Below are 21,388 nucleotides of genomic sequence, written 5' to 3' on the forward strand. Positions count from 1 at the left end.
TAAATAACTACTTTTTAAATATAGTATGGAGTTTGGGATGGTTGATGGGATTTTTTTTTTTAATTTTAAAATGTAAACAATTAGGGCTTTTAATTAAGCACGGTTTTAGCCTACAGTGTACAGCGGGCAGAAGACTAAGGCTTAAGAGGCTTCATCCTGGGGAAATTAAAATACCGCTAATTTTACAGTAATTATGTAATATCTTCAAATAGATAAAAGATAATTGAAATGTGAAACAAGAGCACCTTAGACAATATTATTTTGCATGAGGTACCGTTATCACAAGTCACCTAGTGGCTTTCCGTTTTCAGCCGGTTAGAAACGCGAAAATATGTGCCGATTTTCAAAATGGCTCGAAATCGAAAGCAGATAAGTGAGTCGTGATAAGACTATCTCATGTAAAATGATATTGTCTAGGATGGTCTTGTTCCACATTTCACTTATCTTTTATCTATTCGAAGATATCACATAATTACTATAAAATTAGTGGTATTTTAATTTCGCCGGGATGAGGCCTCTTAACAACTAGCAACCCAGAAATTGTAAATGGTAGAGAATTATTATGGCGCCGTGACCATGGTATCTAAAGAATCAAATGTTTCTCCTTTCCCATACCTATTCAACTAAAATGTTCTGTGTTTTAACCAGATATGAGTTCAGAAATCCAAGTTGGGAAACAGCTTGATAATTTTCATGTAAATATTATCTGTTGCAGTATATTCGGCTCGTAACTGTATTGTCTGGGAAGAGGAGGATTTGATGATGATATACGTAAGTTTTTTTTTTTAATTTAATACGATCGGGGAAAATTTCACATCGATTTTCTGTAGTACGTACTATGAAGCAAGTTCTTTTCCCCTTCCATAACTCAGTAGTTGTTAATAAATGAAATCATTACTGTAATCTGTTTCTAATTATCTCCACATGTAGAAACCAGTAAATTGATGCCCAGAGTCATTACTTGTAATATGATACTTTCATAGTTAAATATTTGAGATTTGTAAAATAACTCTTATTGATACTTCACCCTCGCTTGCATACCTCAATTTTCGCGAAATGAATTATTTTGTTTCCTCTCTGTTGTTATTTTTCTTCTTTCCTTAATTGAAATTGTAAACTTTTAAGTAACATGAGCTAGCTTTTATTATTTTCATTTCATTTTTCTTTTGTTTTAGTGTGGATTTCATTCATGATAGCAACAGATACAAAACGTTCCAGTCTGGAATGATAATTAGTAAGAGAATAGTGGCTACTTTTTTTTTTTTTTTTTTTTTTTTTACTTGAAAATCATACCAGTTCCTGTTTCAGTACTGCTTTGTGGTTCGTTTCTAGTGTTTCACTGACCGTTTCCTTTTATCTTATTCATTTGTTTGTGTGGTCTAATTGTCCGTTTATGAAGTAAACTTAGTTCAAGCTTATACAAGGTGCACCCCAGGCCGGTAGCCAGCCCAAAAATCTAGGGGGGGCCGGTAGAAGTTAGGGGGGCTCGACCCAACTATATCATAGTTCATCACCATATAGTTCATTTGGAAGCCTACCATGAAAATTTTAGGGGACCAGTAAAAATTTAAGGGGGGCCCGGCCGACCTTAGCCTCCCCCCCCCCGTGGATATGGGCCTGGTGCACACTCAGAATTTTTTTGTGCGGAGGAGTTCAAGCTTGGAGAAGTCCAGTACTTCAGTACTTCATTACATCTATGTACGAGGTGTGATCGAAAAATACGGTGAATACTTTTATTAGAAAAAAAAAGTAATAATCTTAAATAGAATTTAATTTAATCTCCTTCAAAGTACTGGTCTTGGTTAGCAAATGCACTTATCCCAGCGTTAAATCCATGACTGGAAGCATTTCTGGAAGACTTCTTTTGGATTATTTCTTTTGGATTTTGGATCTTCTAAGATTATTTCTATATCCATATCAATATTATATCAGTATGGATCCAACAAAGACGCTGAAAGGACATTTACACGAGGTCTCGTACTTTATTACTTTGAACATAAATTCGTTTAATATACTTATTGTGTGTTAAAAAAAAAATCTAAAACGCACACGGTTACATATGCATTGTTGAAAATTCTAGTGACCTAGAGAAACAAGAGACTCGTAACTGTAAATTCATTAGCATTTTATGTAGGGACACATGCTATTTAACAACAGAATGCTTTTCAGATTAAAGAATTCCTTTGTGGATATATGGTTAGCGTTCGCATCTTTGACACGAAAGATCTGGTTCAATTTCCAGTGGGAGCTCATATGGTTCGGATCCTACATAAAGCTGCAGGTCTACATCTCATATAGCTTCGGTGTTGAAAGGGACACTACTCTTCAATGCAGTCAACTAACCAGTTTTTCTATGGTAAGGAACAACGAAGTTCTTACCTTCAAATCATAGTCGCGTCTTCAAGCTTTTACAGGAGAAGCGTAAGTTTCCTCAAAGATGCTCAAAGGTTTCTGAATTGGCTGTAACTTAGCATTTATTCAACTGTTATATAATATATCTTATTTAGCATACCTTCAGATGCGTCCATTAACACGTTCGCTGCTGAGGACGCCCATCGCCGTCCAGTACTGAATTTGGCATATGCGCCGGACGCCTCTCGGCGCTTGTCCCTGCAGCTGATTCACTTTCCCGCCAGCGCTAGTGCAGGTACTGCTAGCGCTGGCGGGAAAGTGAATCAGCTGCAGGGACAAGCGCCGAGAGGCGTCCGGCGCATATGCCAAATTCAGTACTGGACGCCGATGGGCGTTCTCAGCAGCGAACGTGTTAAGGCGAAACTACAATAAGTCGATCAAGGGCTTTATTTGTAAGTACAATTCCGGCATTCGCGTGATGAAACTGAGGAAAACCCTGAAAATCCTGCCAGGATGACCTTGAAAAAACACCTGTTAGCATAGCCGACCACAAGATTTAAAACAGCAAGGGAAGAAAGAGAACTACTGACAGAATAAGGTTTTATATTAAATTGTAATGTTGAATATACAAGTATCTTTAAGATTTTTTTTTTTTTAAAAAAGAATATATCTGAATTAAGAACTGTAAAGTAAATTTATGTATTTTTTTCTTTTAAAGTAGTCAACGTGAATCCACCTGAATAGAATGAAACGTTTATTTTAAAAACCACAACTATAACCATTATCTGATTAATTTGTACTTGTCAGCAACGAAGCGCTATAGAACTAGATGGTATACACTTTAAACTTGCATCTGAATTACTGCAATATGTTCGATATTCTCACACCGGGAATCGAATTCGGAATCTCGTACACCAACGACACGCGTTCTAGCCACTAGGCCAGGAATGAGAACTATCATTATTATTACAAATATTAATAATTCATTCTTATTATTATAATTATTACTTACTCGATATAGATATACGTGTAATCGAAACTATATTCTGAAGCTAAATTCTTGGGGGATTCTATTCCCGGTGGCGACACTTGGTCAGAAACGTGAAGAAACCTTTTCAGGCCAGTCAGTCTGAGTGAGAATTTTCCTGATTCATACCAGGGAAAGGCCGAGATGGTACTTAACATGAAGATCCCAGGTCGCTTCCTCCATTCGCCTTTCCTTTCTTCCTTCTTCACTTCCCCGAATAGTGTGATTGCTGAGGAATGCCATCCCTCTTTCTCTGTTTCGTGACGGACTAAATGCTGACAGCTCAGAAATATAATTCCTACTTTGGAAGATGCTACTGAATCAGAGTTTAGAGTTGTTGAAACTATTAATTAATGCGCATTTAATATCAGTAATTACGTGATTTTGTCTTTTTTAATCTTCCATTGTTCTGGTGTATACAATCCTCTAGGCATTAGTCGTGGGCACTCTTTTGCCGCGAGATACTAATTTTCCTTTTATATTATAGGAGCGCTTCAAACATCATTACCACATTTAGGTTTAGTTGAATCCTTATACAAAGTGGGATCTGTTCTATATTTATTTATACAACGGAACGTATACGCACAACATTCTGCTCATGTGTCTATATGAGTGTGTGTGTGTTTGTATTAAATCTGGATTTGTTTGAAATTAAGTTCACTTCCCATTCCCCCAGTTATACCTACCTTCCCACCCACCCACACTTCCACCTAACACAGAGAGGCAGTTTAGAGAACCTGTATGGCTGTGCATACTAAAGTGTTATTTTACCGGTTTGGTATGGATCATCATTAGGCGGAGATTTAATTAAGCCGTTCTGTTAATTGGAGCATTGGGCTGATGGTTTGTTTAACAGTGTGTTTTGGAACGAAGTTGTTGTATGCTAGCCCTATTGTTGTTTCCTCTCTCTCTCTCTCTCTCTCTCTCTTTTCTCTTTCGAATACTGTCAAATGTCTAGTTCTCTTTTCCTCGTATGCCATCATCGTTGTCTTTGTACGAAGTAGTACTTTTTTTTTTTTTTTTTTTTTTAAGAGTTGTTTATTATTCTGCAGACATATGAATGAGTGGAGAAATTTGTTTACCGGTAATAGAGATGCCTCACCAAATTTGAGCTTCCTTGTCTCCTTTCCTATCCTCCATTATGGTACAGCTATACAATACGTTCTATTCTCCCTTCGTTTCTGATGTTTGCTGGTGAAATGTACGACAAATTCCAATTCGTAAAAAGAGAACTTTTTTTTTTCTTTTTTACGATTTATCTATTTTATTTACTGTGTATAATGTGCATGTACATTTATATCATATTCGTTATTAATTGAGACTGCAAATTTTGAAATTATTTTCATATAAAACTCGGTCGAAAAACTGTCTTTCCGTTCTCCATCCATTACCCACTCCAAGATCTCACGCCTATGCAATAATCAACTTTGAAATGTGCCAGTCAGTTTTGTGTCACCCTGTATATAATAATTATAAATTGCCAGTCCGCCGCTGGATAAAGATTTCTTCAATCATCTTGTGAAAAAAAAATGACAATTCTTTTTTTTTTTTTCATAAATGAAGCACGGTGACTCTTGTTGGTGTAGTGAAATCGAGTGGTCTGAAGCATTAGGTAGACAGAAAACAGAAATTGTTGTTGGGCCTATCCTTGCTCCGCCTAATCATGTGGAAGCAGCGGCGCAAATCTGACTTGAAGATTCGGGAGGGGGGGGGGGAGACCGTTCTCATATTTTATTTTTTAAAGCGAAGTTCAAAATATTTATGAAGTTGTAAAACAACGCTTTGGAGGATCAGGTGAGCAGAGTTGTCTTCAACACTAGGAGGAGGGAGGCAGATTTGAGGCTTATTCTGGGAACATCAATTTCATCTCACTTTCCTTTGTAGCAATCGGGCATAATCAACACATTTATATCCAAGACAAAATTTCAAATTGGATTATTGGGGGGCCAGTGCCCCCAGTTCCAAGATTGAAGGAGACATGTCCCCCTCATCCCCCTCGAGATTTGCACCATTGTGTGAGAGATATACTTTTTGTAAAATCCGAGATAATTTTTGTTTTTTGTTTCTCGTAGTTCTATAATTAAAAGGTAAAAAAGGTTTAAAAAAAATCACAAATTGGTATGAAATTAAGTCTCTTTCTTTCTTTCTCTCTGACGGAAGATTAGGTAAACAGGAATTCCTATTTCTAAGATGAGATAGTTATATAAATTGTCAGCAAGACTGTAGGCAAAACATGGATAGGCCAAATAGAAAGATATCAGATTTGTGGGTCAGTGGCGTACGCAAAGGCGCGCTTATCAAATTTTAACCCCTCTTCTTAAAGATATATTCGTTCTTCACCGTATTAAGAACGAATACGAAAGTTGTGCCTGACCTGAAACAACATGAACTTGGGTGTTTGAACCCCCTTGAGATAATTATGTGTACGCCACTGATGAGGGTTAACTCTATACGTATAATTGAACATTTTATACTGCAATTATTCTAAAGTATTTCTGGCGCTTAATTGATTATTCTGTAGTCCGTGGACCAAACCTCTTGCATATTCTGTGTGTTGTGAAGTTGCCCGTATGTATATTTACAAATCAATACTCTCTTTGTTCTGTAGCACAATTCAAGTCTGCTTTTATTAAGCATATATGAAGAGTTTTGTTTAAGGAACTCTTTGTCGAATTTCATAGCGGCCGCGAGTAAGAGACATTACTACCATTTGTTGACGCAGCCAAAAATATCTTGAAGACCTCATTCCTCCTTAAGTGCCTGATTTTCATCTGTACACAATCTGCTTGTTCTACATCTTCACCACTTTCCTCATTCTGTTCTTTTGATTTTTCCCCCTCTTTTTGAAGAAAATGACGGAACAAGTAAAATTGGAAAGAAGGGAAGGGGAAAGATCTATATTTGTTGTCAGTTGTTTGCTGACGAAAATGGTTGTGAGCTTCAGTTAACGTTACTCTCTCTCTCTCTCTGCTGACGCATCAAAACTTGTCTTATGAATTTGCATTCTAGATTAGAGACACAAGATTGATTAGGGACTAATTGATTGCATATATTTTTTTTTTATCTTCCAACAACATTCTGCTTAGTTAACAAGGAACACGATCAGCGTAGCTAGGATTCTTGGAGAAGGGGCTATTAAAGTTTCCAAAATTTAAAAAAATAAATACGATCTTTACAATAGCATTTTTCAGACTTCGTCGTAAAGGCCTAGAACTCTCTGATGCATCGTAGCTACGCCACTGAGGGATTTTTTGGGGATTTTTTTTTTTCTTTTCGCGTTGATTTGTTAGAATAAGTTACAGTAGAGCGTCGATTATCCGAACGTCGGTCAACCGAACGACCGCTTAACCGAACTGTGTACTCGCTCGCACCTGTTACTCTCCCACCCTACCGTCCATCATCCCCCTCACTCCCAAACCAAGTTTCCCACAGTAGTCGCCGCACTGAGCCACCGCTGGCGGAACATTGCTTCTAATGGGGCCTTCATAAGGCGCTGCTGACCGGCCAAGCCGCCAGTCGCTGTGTTTCAACAATCAGCACACTTCTGTCGGTTTGGCACTGGCTGTAGAAGTAGCGGCAGTATCAAAGCTGTTCACAGCAAGAGCTGCGCCAGCTTAGAGTTGAGGCGTGCCGCTCCGCGCATGGCAAATAAACATGTACAGTTCGATTATCCGAACAAACCAGTTTTCCGGACACCCATGTCCCCCAATTACTTCGGATAATGGACGCTCTACTGTATATATTTATGTTATGTCCAACTTTATTGCTTTGGCCTTCTTTTAATGCAGTAAAAACTTTACTAATTTTGGACCCTTTTGTAATTCCTTCGGAAATTGTTCGACTTACAAAGGTATCAAAGATATGATTTGAGCTTACGTAATAATACATGGATTGGGCTTTGGAAGTTACTTATTTCAAACATTGGCTGCTTGTATGGTTTCCGAGGAGTCCCATGGCCTCAAGAGTTTATGTACATCAGTTGTGTTTAATCTTTTGTATTTTTATTATTTTCGCATGCATTCCTTAAAATTCTTTTTCATTCAAACGTATATCCCCAGATATAAGCTATCCTTAATACTAATTACAAGTAATCAGGATATTACAATTTATACATATAGTAAATTTTGTTCAAAGTGGAACATGGATATGGCGGAAATTTGCCTATTGGGAACAAATTCCATGGTCCTAGCCAGGAAAATAGATTATATAATGTTGAATTTTCTGTATAATACGGAATCTTATCAAACTTGGAAACGGAAAGCAATAATTAAAGAATTCAGTATAAACTAATGTATATCATAATACGGAAATATTTTCAGAATAGTCCACATTATAAATTTATTTTTTTTAATATATTGCAGTACTTTTATAATCTTTATCTTGGTCGCTTACTTTACGCTATTTACTGATAATTTAGTGCACATCTTTTGACAGGGTGCGAGTAACTGTGCCCAAACCGACAGAGAGAAAAGATTTGAGAATGATCAAACAGCATTACTTTTCGCTTTGTCAGTGCTGAGTGCCTTCGTACATTCTCCGAAACAGGAGTTTGGGGGTGGGGAAGAATGGCAACATCTAATTCTTGAATATTCCTGTAAAGTTTATTAACCTTATAACACAATACATTGACATTTTTACATCTTAGCTAGCGAACAAGTTTATTCCCAAATTTTTAACAGTGAACATCATGGCTAAGTCGCAAATCTTGTCTTTTTAATGATACAGTTATCGAAGCTGAAGTGAAAGACAGACTCTGTGCACAAGAAAAAAGAACGTGATTTAATTGTTCATGGTGCGCTAAAACGTAAAGATAAAATAATAGAAATGATTAAATTAAGAAGAAACCAGAGAAAAACCGGGAACGAAGAAATTTATCGAAGTCGTTTGGGAATGGTTCAATTAATGCAAGGTCAAAGAATTTGCACATGTCTGAATTAAGGGTACAAAATGAAGCTCCTAAAATGTACTGCAGTAAAGAGTAGTCTGTAAAGAACTGTAGTCTGAAATCTTGTGTAAAACAATAATAAATAATTGCATGATTACTAAATGTACTGTGACATTTTACAACATGTATCAGTGTAAGAAAGAAATCAGTGAGAATCCGCTCCTAAACAGCAAATATGCCTATTGGTATGTACTTAATATTATTATTTAGATTTATAGTAATCTCTGTATGCAATTTTGTATAATGCAGAAACTTGTCCAATAGGGGAGGAAAAATAGTTCGATCCCTTGCGATTGCGCTTTAAACAAATTTTACTGTATAATATATGACGGGTGGGTGTGTAAAGTGCGTTAAGTCAAAAATTAGTGTTTTGGAGAAGTCGCATTTAAGGGTTCAGACATAAGTCCAAAATCCGGTTTTGGGAAAATTGTTAGCTGTTGTAGCTCTTCATGCTAATAAGACTGTTTCTTGGATTTGTGAATGAAACCCAAAACCGAATGTTGGATTTATGTCTGAGCTTTCAAATGCGATCTCTGTAGAACACGGATTTTTGATTTAACGCACTTTACACACCCGCCAATATTATAAAGTCGGCAATGTTTCTATTAGTTTGACATAGCTTTCCACTCTTACCTATCCTAAGCCAGACCTTTCATTTCGCTATACATTTTCTTCCCTATATTTTGTATTGTTTGCTTTGTATATGTCAATTGTGGCCTTTCTCAAGGTATTTTCCCTTGCAACCACAGCATTAATACTTCATGCCTCATAATATCGTATCTTTTTTTTTTTTTCGTAATATTTTTCTGTAAACTTTTTCACATACCATTTCCAGTACTTGGATACTATATATGCCTACTTAATTTTTCATCATTCTTCTATAGCACCATATTTTCAATGCTTTCGTTCTCTACTTTTCATCTTTTCTCCTAGATTCTTGCTTCACATCCATTTAACATCTCACTCAGCACATATGCTTTTATTAACCCTTTCTTCACTCCTGTGTTAATGTTCCCGAGTAGAAGCTTTTTTTAAAAAAAAAAAATCTTCAAATGCCTTCTTCCCATGCTTATGCTTGGTATTTTACTCTTTAATAACAGAATTCCTTCACCTCACCAAATAATCTATTTTGGTCTAATTAATGTTGAAAAGAACTTACAGAATGTATTACTTGCTAATTAAATAGTCTAGTTTTAATTATAAACAAGAGAATCATAATCAGTGGCGCAACCAGGATTCTATTTTGGGAGGGGGTCAAGAACACTTAGTCCAGTACTCTGCAAACGACGTGCTGCACCATTTGATATGGACAAAATTGAACGTTTGGATTCTCTCCATTACAAGAAATTGAGTTATCTCTATTACATATTAACATGCTAAAAGGCCTTAAAATAAAATTTCAAATTTACAAATTTCGTATTATTATTAACGCTTACAATTTTTAAAACTTGTACTGTAATTATGTTGTTCATCTTTATTTTTGCATATGATTACGCATTCCTTACTAACACTTATTACTCTAAGAAATTAATGTAGGGTTTTCCCTTTTGTACAGTGCTTTGACTTAATTCAATATTCATTTATACCTTGATCTATTTTAGGTTTATGGATACATTACAAACTTTGCAATATTACTGAATGAAATGTACAAAACACACAATATACAATTTATAACAACGGACATTCAAACGTAGTCATGAACTAATCGAAATTTTCAAACCCTATAATACAGGAGCAGGTTCTTTCCCAGATCAACACTTTAATAGCGCTACACCAAAATTTGTCTGCTGTGCTGTTGTATGAGAGAGGCCAGGTTAGTTTGGGGGGGGGGGACTTGGGCCCCCGAGCTCATAGCTGGTTACGCCACTGATCATGAATTTAATAGAACCTTTTTATTTTAAATGTTACGTATCCTTTAAGAAGTCATTGCCTACCTCTCGGGATACGCGTACCTCAGGTTGAATAAAACTAATCTAGCTTATTAGGGTGAAAACATCACTTTTTAAGGAATATATGCTTATCAATATTCAGTTTTATTTGATGATGTATTTCGCGATCTCTGCCTGAATGTATATGTTTTTAAAAAAAATCGTGATATAAATTTATACAACAACACGCTTGGAGCTGGACTGTTAACAATGAGGAAATGAAGACTCCAAACCAAGGTGTTATCCACGTGTCTGAACAATTGTCCAGTGTGTAATAGTACTCTACTCACGTACGATCTCCCTGTCCTTTGCTCCTCTCTTCTGCTTTTCTCTACGAACAGCGTTCGCCTATCTCACACCTCTCCCTTTCCGGAGTAAGCGTGGCAGCTCTCTCACGAAAACGTGTCCAAGATTCACATCTCCAGTTTTGTATCTTTTTGAAGCGCAACAATGACTGGATTGTTGGTTTATCACTCTGGTACTGTGGTACGCACACAGAAACGCATTTTTTTCTACATGTTCTTGATTCTTTTTATACATATCCAAACTGCTCAATTTGATTACACGCCATAATGTTTAATGGACAACCCAGATGGAAACACTTCAAAAACCTGTATTAAAACACACTCAGAAGGCTGGTTCTGTACACTACTGTAGCTCTGTGTAGCGTAGACCCTAATGCTCTCGCTTCTGGTACCAAGTGGTCCTGGGTTCGATTCTTAGTGAAAACAGTCAGTTGAAGAGATGTAAAAACATTTTCATGCCAAGTATCATGAGTGAGGTTTTCCTGTTTTTTTGTTTTTTTTTTGTTTTTTTTGCTCATTCACACGAGGCAAATGCCTGAATGGTACCTAAACATACTCTTATTTGCCCCCAACAGCAATAGCTCCTTTTAAACTTACCCAATGATGCTGATCTCTAATACCTCCTTTTAGTGGTGATTTGGGAAATTTCCCCGGGGAGACTTTTTAATACATGGGAAAGAAAGCATGAAAACTGATACTGTAAAAATACTTTTTATATCACAGTTAATACAATCGGAAATACGACGACGGGGACTTACAGCTCCTAGGGAAATAGCCCTAGGATCACCCCTGAAATCATCACTACCCTCCCTAATGAATATGGTCTTGTATAAACTATATATCAGTTCAGTGGCGCACGCAGAAATTCAAGAGGGGGGGGATTCAAGCTCCCAATGTCATATATTTTCAGATGTTTCTATTATCTTATTCAAAGGGGCTTAATGCCTGGAAAATCCCCTTGCGTGCGCCACTATTTCTGTTCTACACCATTTTTTAAAGTATTGTTTCAAATGTTTCATTTTTTCCCAACCTACTGCCTAAAACTCAGGAAATATCACGTCATGATTTTCTCTTTGAACTCCTGCAAATTATGGGCTTCCAGAGAGCAACTACGAAATGGCGAAAAAAAAAAAACTTATTACTTCGTTTGTCAAATACAAACTGCTGTAGTAAACAAAAGAAAGGGGAATGACTTTACAATAATCCAATAAGTTATATGTTTCGAAAGTAAAGCATTCTACTTCCTTCACATTGTTATTGTTTGCTTTGATTTAACTGTTAATTACGAGTAATTAGTCTGTATCTGGATACGCTCGAGGCTATACAAGACTTCCTTTTACTTCACTGGGATCCGAACCACATGAGCTCTCCTAGTGATGGTGATGGAAGCTGCACCTCTTGGACCAAATATGGATCCATAATCAATTTTTATGTATGCTCTCACGAAACAGTTTTAAGTACTTGTCTCAGTTAACATTCCTTTAGTATAAATGCAGCTCTATTAACGTTCAAACCTGATACTGCTGTTTAATTGTGTTTAACGGTATTTATTTAACTTTTTAAAAAAATGAGTATTTTGTAACATATTTACAATTATTTTTTTCTTCTTTCTTTTAGGTAAGCTTTGCAGTTCATAGTTGATTTCGTTGATTCTAGTTCTAGTTGATTGAAATGTAAGTACCATAATTCAGTATCGTATGGGTATTCTTAAATCATCTATGCTAATACTACTACTAATTTAATGTTCAAAATATTGTTATAATAATATTTTACATTGGAAATTTATATATATATATATATATATATATATATATATATATATATATATATATATATATATATATATATATAATATAAAATACAGGCTATAGCCCCCCCTTGATGCTCAGGTATACACTGTATAAAATGGGCTTCAATCTTGCTTTACACTGGATAAAGCTGCAAACTATGGTTTAGCCCAGCCGTGAGCAACAGCCGCCCCGCGGGCCATATGCGGCCCGCCTAACCCTGTCTTCCGGCCCACTGGTCAGTTATTGAAAACAATAATTCTTATAATTTTTCTTTTTTTACAAAATCTGTTAAGAGTGAACTGGAAATTTTCCATCGATCACAGTGCGAAACGTGGTAACGCCCGAAGACAAGCACTTGGCAAGCGCAAGTACTTGGGGAAAATTTCCCTCGGTATAAGGATTGCTAGATGTACCGACAAAGTTTTAAATACATTATTCTGCTCTTCTTTAGTGAATAAATGCAGTATTTTGGTTACCAATGTAACAGTTGTTTTGTGTTATTGTGATGTAAATTACGATAAACATGTTTCATCGTTTAATACGATACGATTCAATTGTCGTAAAAATGATATACCTACAGTGAGGCCCGCGACGCCACTTAGTGCTCTGTGATTGGCCCGCCCATTGTTCCAAGTTGCACATCCCTGGTTTAGCCCCTTCCTTGATCATATCCTGGATCCGCCACTAATATATATATATATATATCCCAAATCATTAAGCAGCACATTATTTGAAGTTCTTCCTTTTTAACATTTTAGTGAAGAGGGCAGTTACAGCCAGATTATTGAAATTATTATTTTAAGGTTTTAATGAATGGAATTCGTTCTTGAGGATTTGGCATTAATTGTATTTTTGTATTTCTTTTTCCAATTTAAAATTCAAACTAAAACATTCCCTATAGAACTATTTCGGTAAAAGTTTGCATTACTTATATATTTTATGTTACTTTAAAATTCTAAGGCGTACGCACCTTTGGCGTTGGAGACCCGGGTTCGATTCCCGGCGAGAGCTCATGTGGTTTGGATAGTGTGTTGATCAGTAGGTCCAGGTCTCATATAGCCTAGCTGCTGAAAGAAACGTTAAACTCAACTCAACTCATAGGGTTGTTTTATTTTTGTGCTAATACAGTGGTTCTCAAACTGTGCTGTGTTATCGTGGATCACTCTGGCTGCCTCACAAGAACCTTGCGAACAGCACTAGGTGGTGATAGAATTTTAGTAGAGTTTAGGCTATGATCTGCCTTTGAGATGCTGAAAAATCTCAACATAATAGGGTAATGTAGACAAAAAAAAAAAAAAGTTTCAAGAACCATTGAAAATTGTTTAATTGAATGTGTAAAACATGGAATCGAATAAGGTAAAACATTCGAACAATAAAAATAGTAGTCCTGGTGTAGTGGTTAGTGCCTGCGCCTCTGGTGCACATAGTTTTGAATTAGATTCTCCGCGGAAGTAAATTGAACTCATTATGGTGATTTGGATTCTACTTTCAAACTATTATAGCTCCACTTCTCATACTGTAATAGCCTTGATGCTGGAAAGAAGAGCTAAACTTGAACACCACCACGGACAATAAATAAAAAAACGTTAGTTCTTTTTTTCTTCTCTGGAATTTTAGAAAGGCTAACGCTTACATGAAATTTATTTTGTTACCTTGCGTTTTGCGTGCACCTAAGGTGTTTAAGGAGCTTCTATTAAGCTACTTTCCTGAACTTTAGTGGCGTGTAACCTCAGAAGACACATATATTGTTTTTTCACACGTTTTGTGCGTGTGTTCCTTAGGTTAGGAAGAGAAAGGGGTTAAGAGGAAAGAAAGACAGCGCAGAAACCATAGCAACCGGTAAAATTCGGAGATTTGTTTATATATATATATATATATGTAATATGCACATATACAAAGAAAACACATTTCTACTTGGTTGGGGCTTAGATTTTTTTTTTTTAACAAACCCTCTTTCGTAAATCTGTACCTTCTTCTCTTTTCGTGGACGCAAGACCAAGGAACAGAGGCACTAGTTGCGGTTTTTAATGCGTGATTTACGAAACGAAAGTGAAAACCCACCGAGGGTAGTAATTACAGCTTCGCAATTAAATAGAAGAGAAGAAAGAATAAAAAGCTTTGGTGATAAATGATTATCAGTTTTAGCTGCCTTTCATCCCTCAACTGTCTTTATATATGAGGTTTGGTCACGAGTAGTTTTTTTTTTTTTTTTTTTTTAATCTTTATGATATGCTTCTGTTACTTTACGTTTCACCTCATGTATATACGGTTTTCTCCGCTCCATTTGCAACGCTTTATTTTTTCTGACAAAAAAGCTCCCCTCCCCCCCTTTTGCCTACAAGCTTTCTTCATGATTACACTAATTGGACTGCTATTCTAAAATCTAAGCTAAAACATTTTCCGTAAGGTAAAGTCAAACATTTTCTTTTTAATCTTGTTATTAACGGCAATTTTTCGTTTCACTTTCTCCCATGATTAAAGCGAATATCAAATGTTTGGTCATAAAGTGTACAATAAACATTATTATCCTATCTTTTTTTTAATGTACTAAAAAATCATAAATCCTTCCTTTATAGGGTGTTTCAAAAGTCTCCTGACACAGGGTAACTCTGTTATTATCAGTCACAACAAAGTGTAAGAGGGAAAACTGTCTCCAAATATGATGTTTTCAACATAAAGTGAACGAATTTTTTTTAAAATCGAACGAACCATTTGGATTACAACAAAACGTAAGAGCAAAAACAGTCTTCAAATAGGTTTTTAATCTGAAGTGAAGGATTTTTTTTTTTTTTTTTTTTAATGGACGGGCCGTTTGGACTGTACACTCTTTATGCGTCCAACGTTAAATGAAAATGCAACGGTGCCATTTACTAGGAGGTGGATAAATTTTGTAAGAGTATGCTGAATGGGGGCGGGTTTGAAATGGGGGATGGCCATCGACACGTAGCGTAAAAGACAGTATCTTCATTCACCGATGTTATGGATCCAGGAAAATGGCAACCTTGTATTTTCATTTAACATTGGACGCATAAAGAGTGTACAGTCCAATTAAAAAAAAAATCCTTCACTTTAGATTAAAAACCTATCTGGAGACTGTTCTTGCTCTTACATTTTGTTGTAATACTGATAACAACAGTTACCCTATGGCAGGGGACTTTTTAGACACCTTTTGACGTAATCGACTGACTGTCCAGTTCTTTATACCAAAGTTATAAAACAATTGTTATACTTCTGATTAAGGGCAACGCAAAATCTACAATGGTAACATTTGTTCAATAATTAGTAGTTAGATATTCATATTTTACTTCAAGTTCTTAGTCTGAAGCATTGGGTTTCCCTATATGCTATTTTGTCACTTTCCATTATTTTTCCTATATTTTCTTCGGTTTTTCGGCTAAAGTACGAATTCAAGAATACTTCTCATATCTAGATCTCTTAATTTCTCAAATTAGGTGTTCAAATATGGCTTTCAAATATTTTCCATTACCCTGTCCCTCCCATTCAATGAACGCGTATTCCAATTAGTATTCAATAAGTTCTTAATAATGAAAAATGGGCCCATGTAACTACATAATGCATACAGTGTTTTCATTGAGACCAATCAGAACTTCTTTATTCAAACCTTACTAGATAAAACTATTTATGTTAGCTATCTGATGTAAGAGCTTAATACGACATCATCTGTTAATTTTTGAATTCCATTATTATTAAAAAGTTCACTTTCCTTATAGAATGCAGGTAGAAGAATGTGAACATTTTCTCTTGGCCAGCATAAAGGTTACTCTCCCTTTTTATATTATTATTCTTTCCCTCATAACGCCGTAACGCGTAAAAAGGAAACATTCAATCCCTCATTGTAAATGAGTTTGCGTGTTGCCTTTTCACAAGGGCTAACAGTTTTATTTTATCCGATGAAAAAGGTCAGCGCACAACAAAGAGAAGGGGGGAAAATTTTATCCATCCAAAAGTCTCTCCAGTTGAGGGACTTGTTTTCCTTCAGAATTCGTTTTCCCCTCCATCCCCTTTGCTGTTCTCGATCCTCAAGCGGTTCCACTTCTTTGCCTCTGGGGGACGAACATAAATTTTTGAGAACTTCGGTGGTAAACATTTTCAAGATATCGTCACCAATAGTGTGAAGGGAGAGAGGAATAGACGCATTTGAAATGACTGCCTTGCCAAAAATATATACTGACAGTATGGCCAACTTAAAGATATTCATATCTATATATATTACAATAATATCTAGCTTAAATTAATACAAGTTTGAGTCATACGTATTTCAGTATTTCAACAACTCGAACACCAGGTAGGTGTATACACCGTGATCGACCGTAGGTACAAAGTCAAAATGACGCAAGAGATAGTGTGGCAAGTAGACTAACACGGAGGTCACCACTGCGTCAGTATATTTAGTCAGTTTTTAGTTGTAGTGACGATGGGAGCTCAACAACGTGTGGTACATGATTTTGTTTTTTCATATGAGTTCGAACTCGGACATAACATTGGGGGGCAGCAGCCAGACACCTTTGATATGTGAAAGTAAACCACAGCACAACAAACTCGCTGGTTTCTGAAATTTCGTGCAGGTTGCAAAAATCTCGAAGATCAGCCGAGGTCCGTCTGCCTTGGATAACAGATTCTGAGGTCATACGACACGCCATTGTGAAAAATCTATCCACCAGCACACAATTGTCAAACCATCTCAGGAATGAATAAGTTGGAGGGGGGGGGACAAGTCATTAAAAATTCTGTTACAGATATCTAAATTGTTTTTTTTTTTTAAATTAATAATAGCATTTTGTATTGAGGTCTGGAGGGGCCACGAAAACTTTTTGGAGGGTAGGCCTCCTAGTCCCCCTTTAGTTGCGGGCCTATATTGATATAGAACATTGCAGACAAAATTATAGATAGTCGTTTTACATCATAAACAACGATATTTCCAACACAATCAATAGTATATAGTACAATATGCAGAAAAGGGAAATGCTAGTCTATCAGACTATAAAAGGAAAATGCTTCTTAGTACATGCATTAAAGTCTAAATAGATAACCTGCTACCACATATAATAGATAATTTTGTCATTTGCAATTTGTGTAGGGTGATAGCCAGTTTCAAATCATACAATAATTCAGGAATAGATAAACTATATTGATTGAAGTTAACCTAAAACTTTCGGAATCATATCAGGTCTTTTGTTTTATATTCGATCTTTCTGAATGTTCATAATCTAAATCTGTTAGTAAAATGGAATTTTTTTACCTTTCCAGATCCATTGAAACTTCTTAAGAGTCAATGCCCTTATACACATACTAAGTACGGTGCGACAAATATAAATTTCGAAATACTGTTCACTGAAAGAGAAACTACAGCTATTATATGTTAGTAGTTTTGCTCTCGTATTATTATTATTTGTTTAGGGTATTTATTTTATAATAACTTGTTCTTGAAGCAACGTCACCTTTCATAGGTGGAGTTCCAAATTCTGTGACAGATGAAATAATGCAATGTTTCTGAAAATATGGTCCTCGAGGTGTGCCCTCGGTTTTCAATTCATTTTTCGGCAGTGGATAGATAGCTACACCAATTATCTCGGCCAAGTTCGATAACGGAATCAATCCGTTAACATCTTAAAGGGTAACGGCGACTTGCGTTTGTCCGTTTTTGATTTTTTTCGAAAGTAGAAGTAGTTATATATCTTGCCGTTAGATGGGACTAAACTTCCACTACAAGTTGACATCTACCGGACGAAATTGACATTTCTAATGCGTGATCCTTTTTTATATACCACCTAGCATAGATTATTATAACATATTCTTGATAACCGTCAATTGTTAGACAAAAAGCTAATTTGCATTTTCTTCTGTTAATTCTAATATAAAATTAAGGATATACAGTATATAATATTCAAAAACACACATGTGGAGGAGACAGAGGGGTCTCAGTTGTAGAGTGCCCACCTCTGCTGTGGGGTTCCTGGTTTGATCTCAGCTCCTGCCATGTGGGCTTTGTGTAGGACAAACATCGTGTGCGAGAGTTTTCTATGGGTTCTCCCGTTTTCTCCCACCTTTTTCATTCCACAATTTCATTCATTATCACAATCTCCTGATATCATTATCACCAGCCTTAAAAAAGATCGAAGAAAAGAGATGTAAGTGATTATGATTATAGTGGAAGCGAAATAAGTAAGTAATAGTCCTATGGCAACACTGAAGCAGAAAAATAAACTTCACATATGTGTAAGTACTTGTCAGGGTAACAGCACAACGTGTGCTGTTGGTTGCATCCTTCTTTTTCGTTCATTGTCCGTTCGTCGAAGGCAAACTTTCTACCCATGTTGATGGCATCTGCTATAAACCATCTTCTCAAGACGCAAACGGAAGCCCTTGCAGTTATGGTTGGGTGGGAGTTGAATTGGTTTGAGCAATGGATGGAAGAAGACATTCACAAGCAAAGAAGACTGGGTTGCCTGTAGGGCGGTGGTAGGTGGATGTGACGAAGGGAAATGTGTGTAGGAGGGGAGGGGGAAGAATCTCCCACATGACTCGTAAGGCGCAGGTTACGCCCCAACAGGGGAATTGAAGCATTTCTAGTTCTTTCTGGCCACGTTTCTCCTAAAACGTTACTAACTACACAACAGACGGGGATGTGAGAGTGGAAAGGGGGGTTTGGACGTGAGGTAAAAGAGAATTTTCAGTTCTTTTTTTCTTTATTGTGTTCCTAAACGTAACTATTCGAAGGCTTCTATCCTAGAAACAACGTCAATAATAGAAATAATGGTAATAGTTCTAGAAGAGGTAAAGAGAGTGGGGGATAAATTGTATATAGTGAGACTTTCCTAGAGGGGGAGAAAAGAAGAGTGGGGGGAGAAAGTGGAACAAAATGGAATCGGAAGGAAATGAAGAAGGTGTGATGTTTTATGAGGACATTTATATCAAATTTTCCTCTTCGTTCAATTGTTATCCTATTGCCGTTCCTTTTCTCCCCATCTTGGTGGTTCCTATTCTATAGCATAAAGAAGTAGTGTGTAAGACCATTATTCATTTATTTATTTATTTTGCATATCTAGAAAACTGAGAAGAAACTGTCTATATAATGAGTTTCAAAGAAACGGTTGGAGGTGATTTATTTCGCAATGGATGTCTCTCTTGAATGGAAGTTCAATTTATTTTCGTTTTTAAGTGATAATCGACTAAAAGGTAATCGACTGCAATGATAGAAATAATTTAGAAGTACAGATTCCACAAATCTCTGCAGAGAAGATAGAAAATTTGATTGTGGGACAATTCTAGGTTTCACTAACAGATATCACTGCCTATAAAACTCTGACATGAAGTTTTGAAAGGCTTAAAAATCCGTGCAGCTGTCATCGTTTTATTTGAGGATGTGCAGTCAGCCTCATCGCTATTTCCATTGGCGTTCTTGCTTGTTTCCTTGACTGGGATCCGTTTGACGCTGAATGACTGCCAAAGAGTTATTTTTTTTTTTTCCTAGTGGCCATTGATTCAAATACTGGTCAGAATCTACACTGCTAGACTTCGGTTATTTCACTGGAGCCATCTTACCATTGCGACTAGCGCTTTGGGTTAGATAATACTATCAAAGATCCCAGTTTGTATGTTATACAAGGGCACAAGAAACCAATTGGCGTGGCAGGTTATAGGTGAAGATGTAAGGTAACTGTACAGTGCCTCTAGATGTATAATATGCGGTCCACAAAGGTGGAAGATATGTAAAAGTACGATTCAAACAATTTCGTTCTCATCAATTAGTAGTTATTTTATTAAATTGTTCAAATAACAGATCATATATTTTGGTCTCTACTGTCTCTCACCATACAGCTTTCGAAAGCCATGTTGAAACGTATGCTAATTAATGCTGAGAAAGGAATAAATGCAAATTTGCCATACGGATGTATGAGTTTGCTTTGCGCTTGGTTCACTGTTGTAACTCAAGAACCAAATCATTGACAATATCCAAATATTTACATTGAGTATTATGTACAGATAAATATCTTATTAATAGTGTCCTTAAGAAATAGTGGCTCCAAGACCTTGCCATTGAACATAATCGGAAATTGGATTACCACAACTATGTATAGACAGCCACGCAATACATAAGTGTACTGTTGGAAACCATAACAAGACAGGGAAATCAATAGTACTGTATTTTATAATCATGAAGTTTCCCTTCGGCTTATTTTAATTTTCCTTTCTGAAATGTTTATACCTCGTTAGAGTACAATACATTGATAATTGCGTGGTCATCACTCACATAATTTAGAAATCGGTACGAGGAACGTGAGGAGGGGAATATCTGTAAGTTTCTGGAAGCTCTTTTATCGAAGCTTTTATCTTGAAAACGTCCCCTAGATTTAGGAGGAAGAGTCTCCGTTTTGGTCCAAGAAGGTATTCTAGGGGAAAATGGTTCTATACAAGATTTCTCTTTCTTTTCTTTTTTTTCTGAAGTAGGTTTTGTAGAAGGTTTTGAACTCTCTCTCTTTCGATATACGAGTATCTAGGTATATATTCCTCTTTAGCTTTCCAGGGACAGGCGTCACTTAGATTCTCCCTGGCGTTTTAAGTATAAGAATAAACATTTAATAGAATTCGGTATAGCAGTTTTGTATGCGATAGCAATAAATCGAAGACGTACGTGGGTAGAAATTCGCCCGGAAGTGGTCAAGAAACAGATAAACTTAACACTGGAAGAATAGGAATAGAAAATAACCATTAAGCAATCAATTTCGAAAGAAATAAAATTTATACCAAAGTAGAAAGTATCATGTATCTTTTGAAAGGGAATTACAAGTTTCTATTAAAAGTAGGAGGTAAACTAGGCAGACAGCCAAAGCCAAAATACCAGATTGCAGTGCACTTTATTGGAAAAATTTCTTCCATTTTTTTCCTGTCATTTCGGTCTACAAATTAAAAGCAATTCTAATTAGAAACTCATCTCCCACCTTTCTCTTTCTCTTGCGCGCGCACTTTCTTTCTGCAGGTTCTGTCTTCTCATTTATTCTTATCTACAACCTTCATCCTAT

The 21,388-nt window shown here is 36.3% G+C and overlaps 1 protein-coding gene across 5 annotated transcripts in view; it reads left to right on the forward strand.

The window, feature by feature from the left end:
* Positions 1-21,388, forward strand: part of LOC145660515 (irregular chiasm C-roughest protein-like) — a 745,900-nt gene that overhangs the window by 494,085 nt on the left and 230,427 nt on the right. For 2 of the 5 annotated variants that reach the window (XM_081725680.1, XM_081725681.1), the window contains exon 2: positions 12,175-12,230. The exons of the other annotated variants lie outside the window; for them this stretch is intronic. The gene's annotated coding sequence lies outside the window, so the exon portion shown is untranslated. The remainder of the gene's footprint in view (positions 1-12,174; positions 12,231-21,388) is intronic. 5 annotated transcript variants of the gene reach the window in all.

This window comes from Thermobia domestica, chromosome 9 (genome assembly GCF_964235325.1).
Source record: "Thermobia domestica chromosome 9, izTheDome1.hap1.1, whole genome shotgun sequence".
Taxonomy (NCBI): domain Eukaryota; kingdom Metazoa; phylum Arthropoda; class Insecta; order Zygentoma; family Lepismatidae; genus Thermobia; species Thermobia domestica.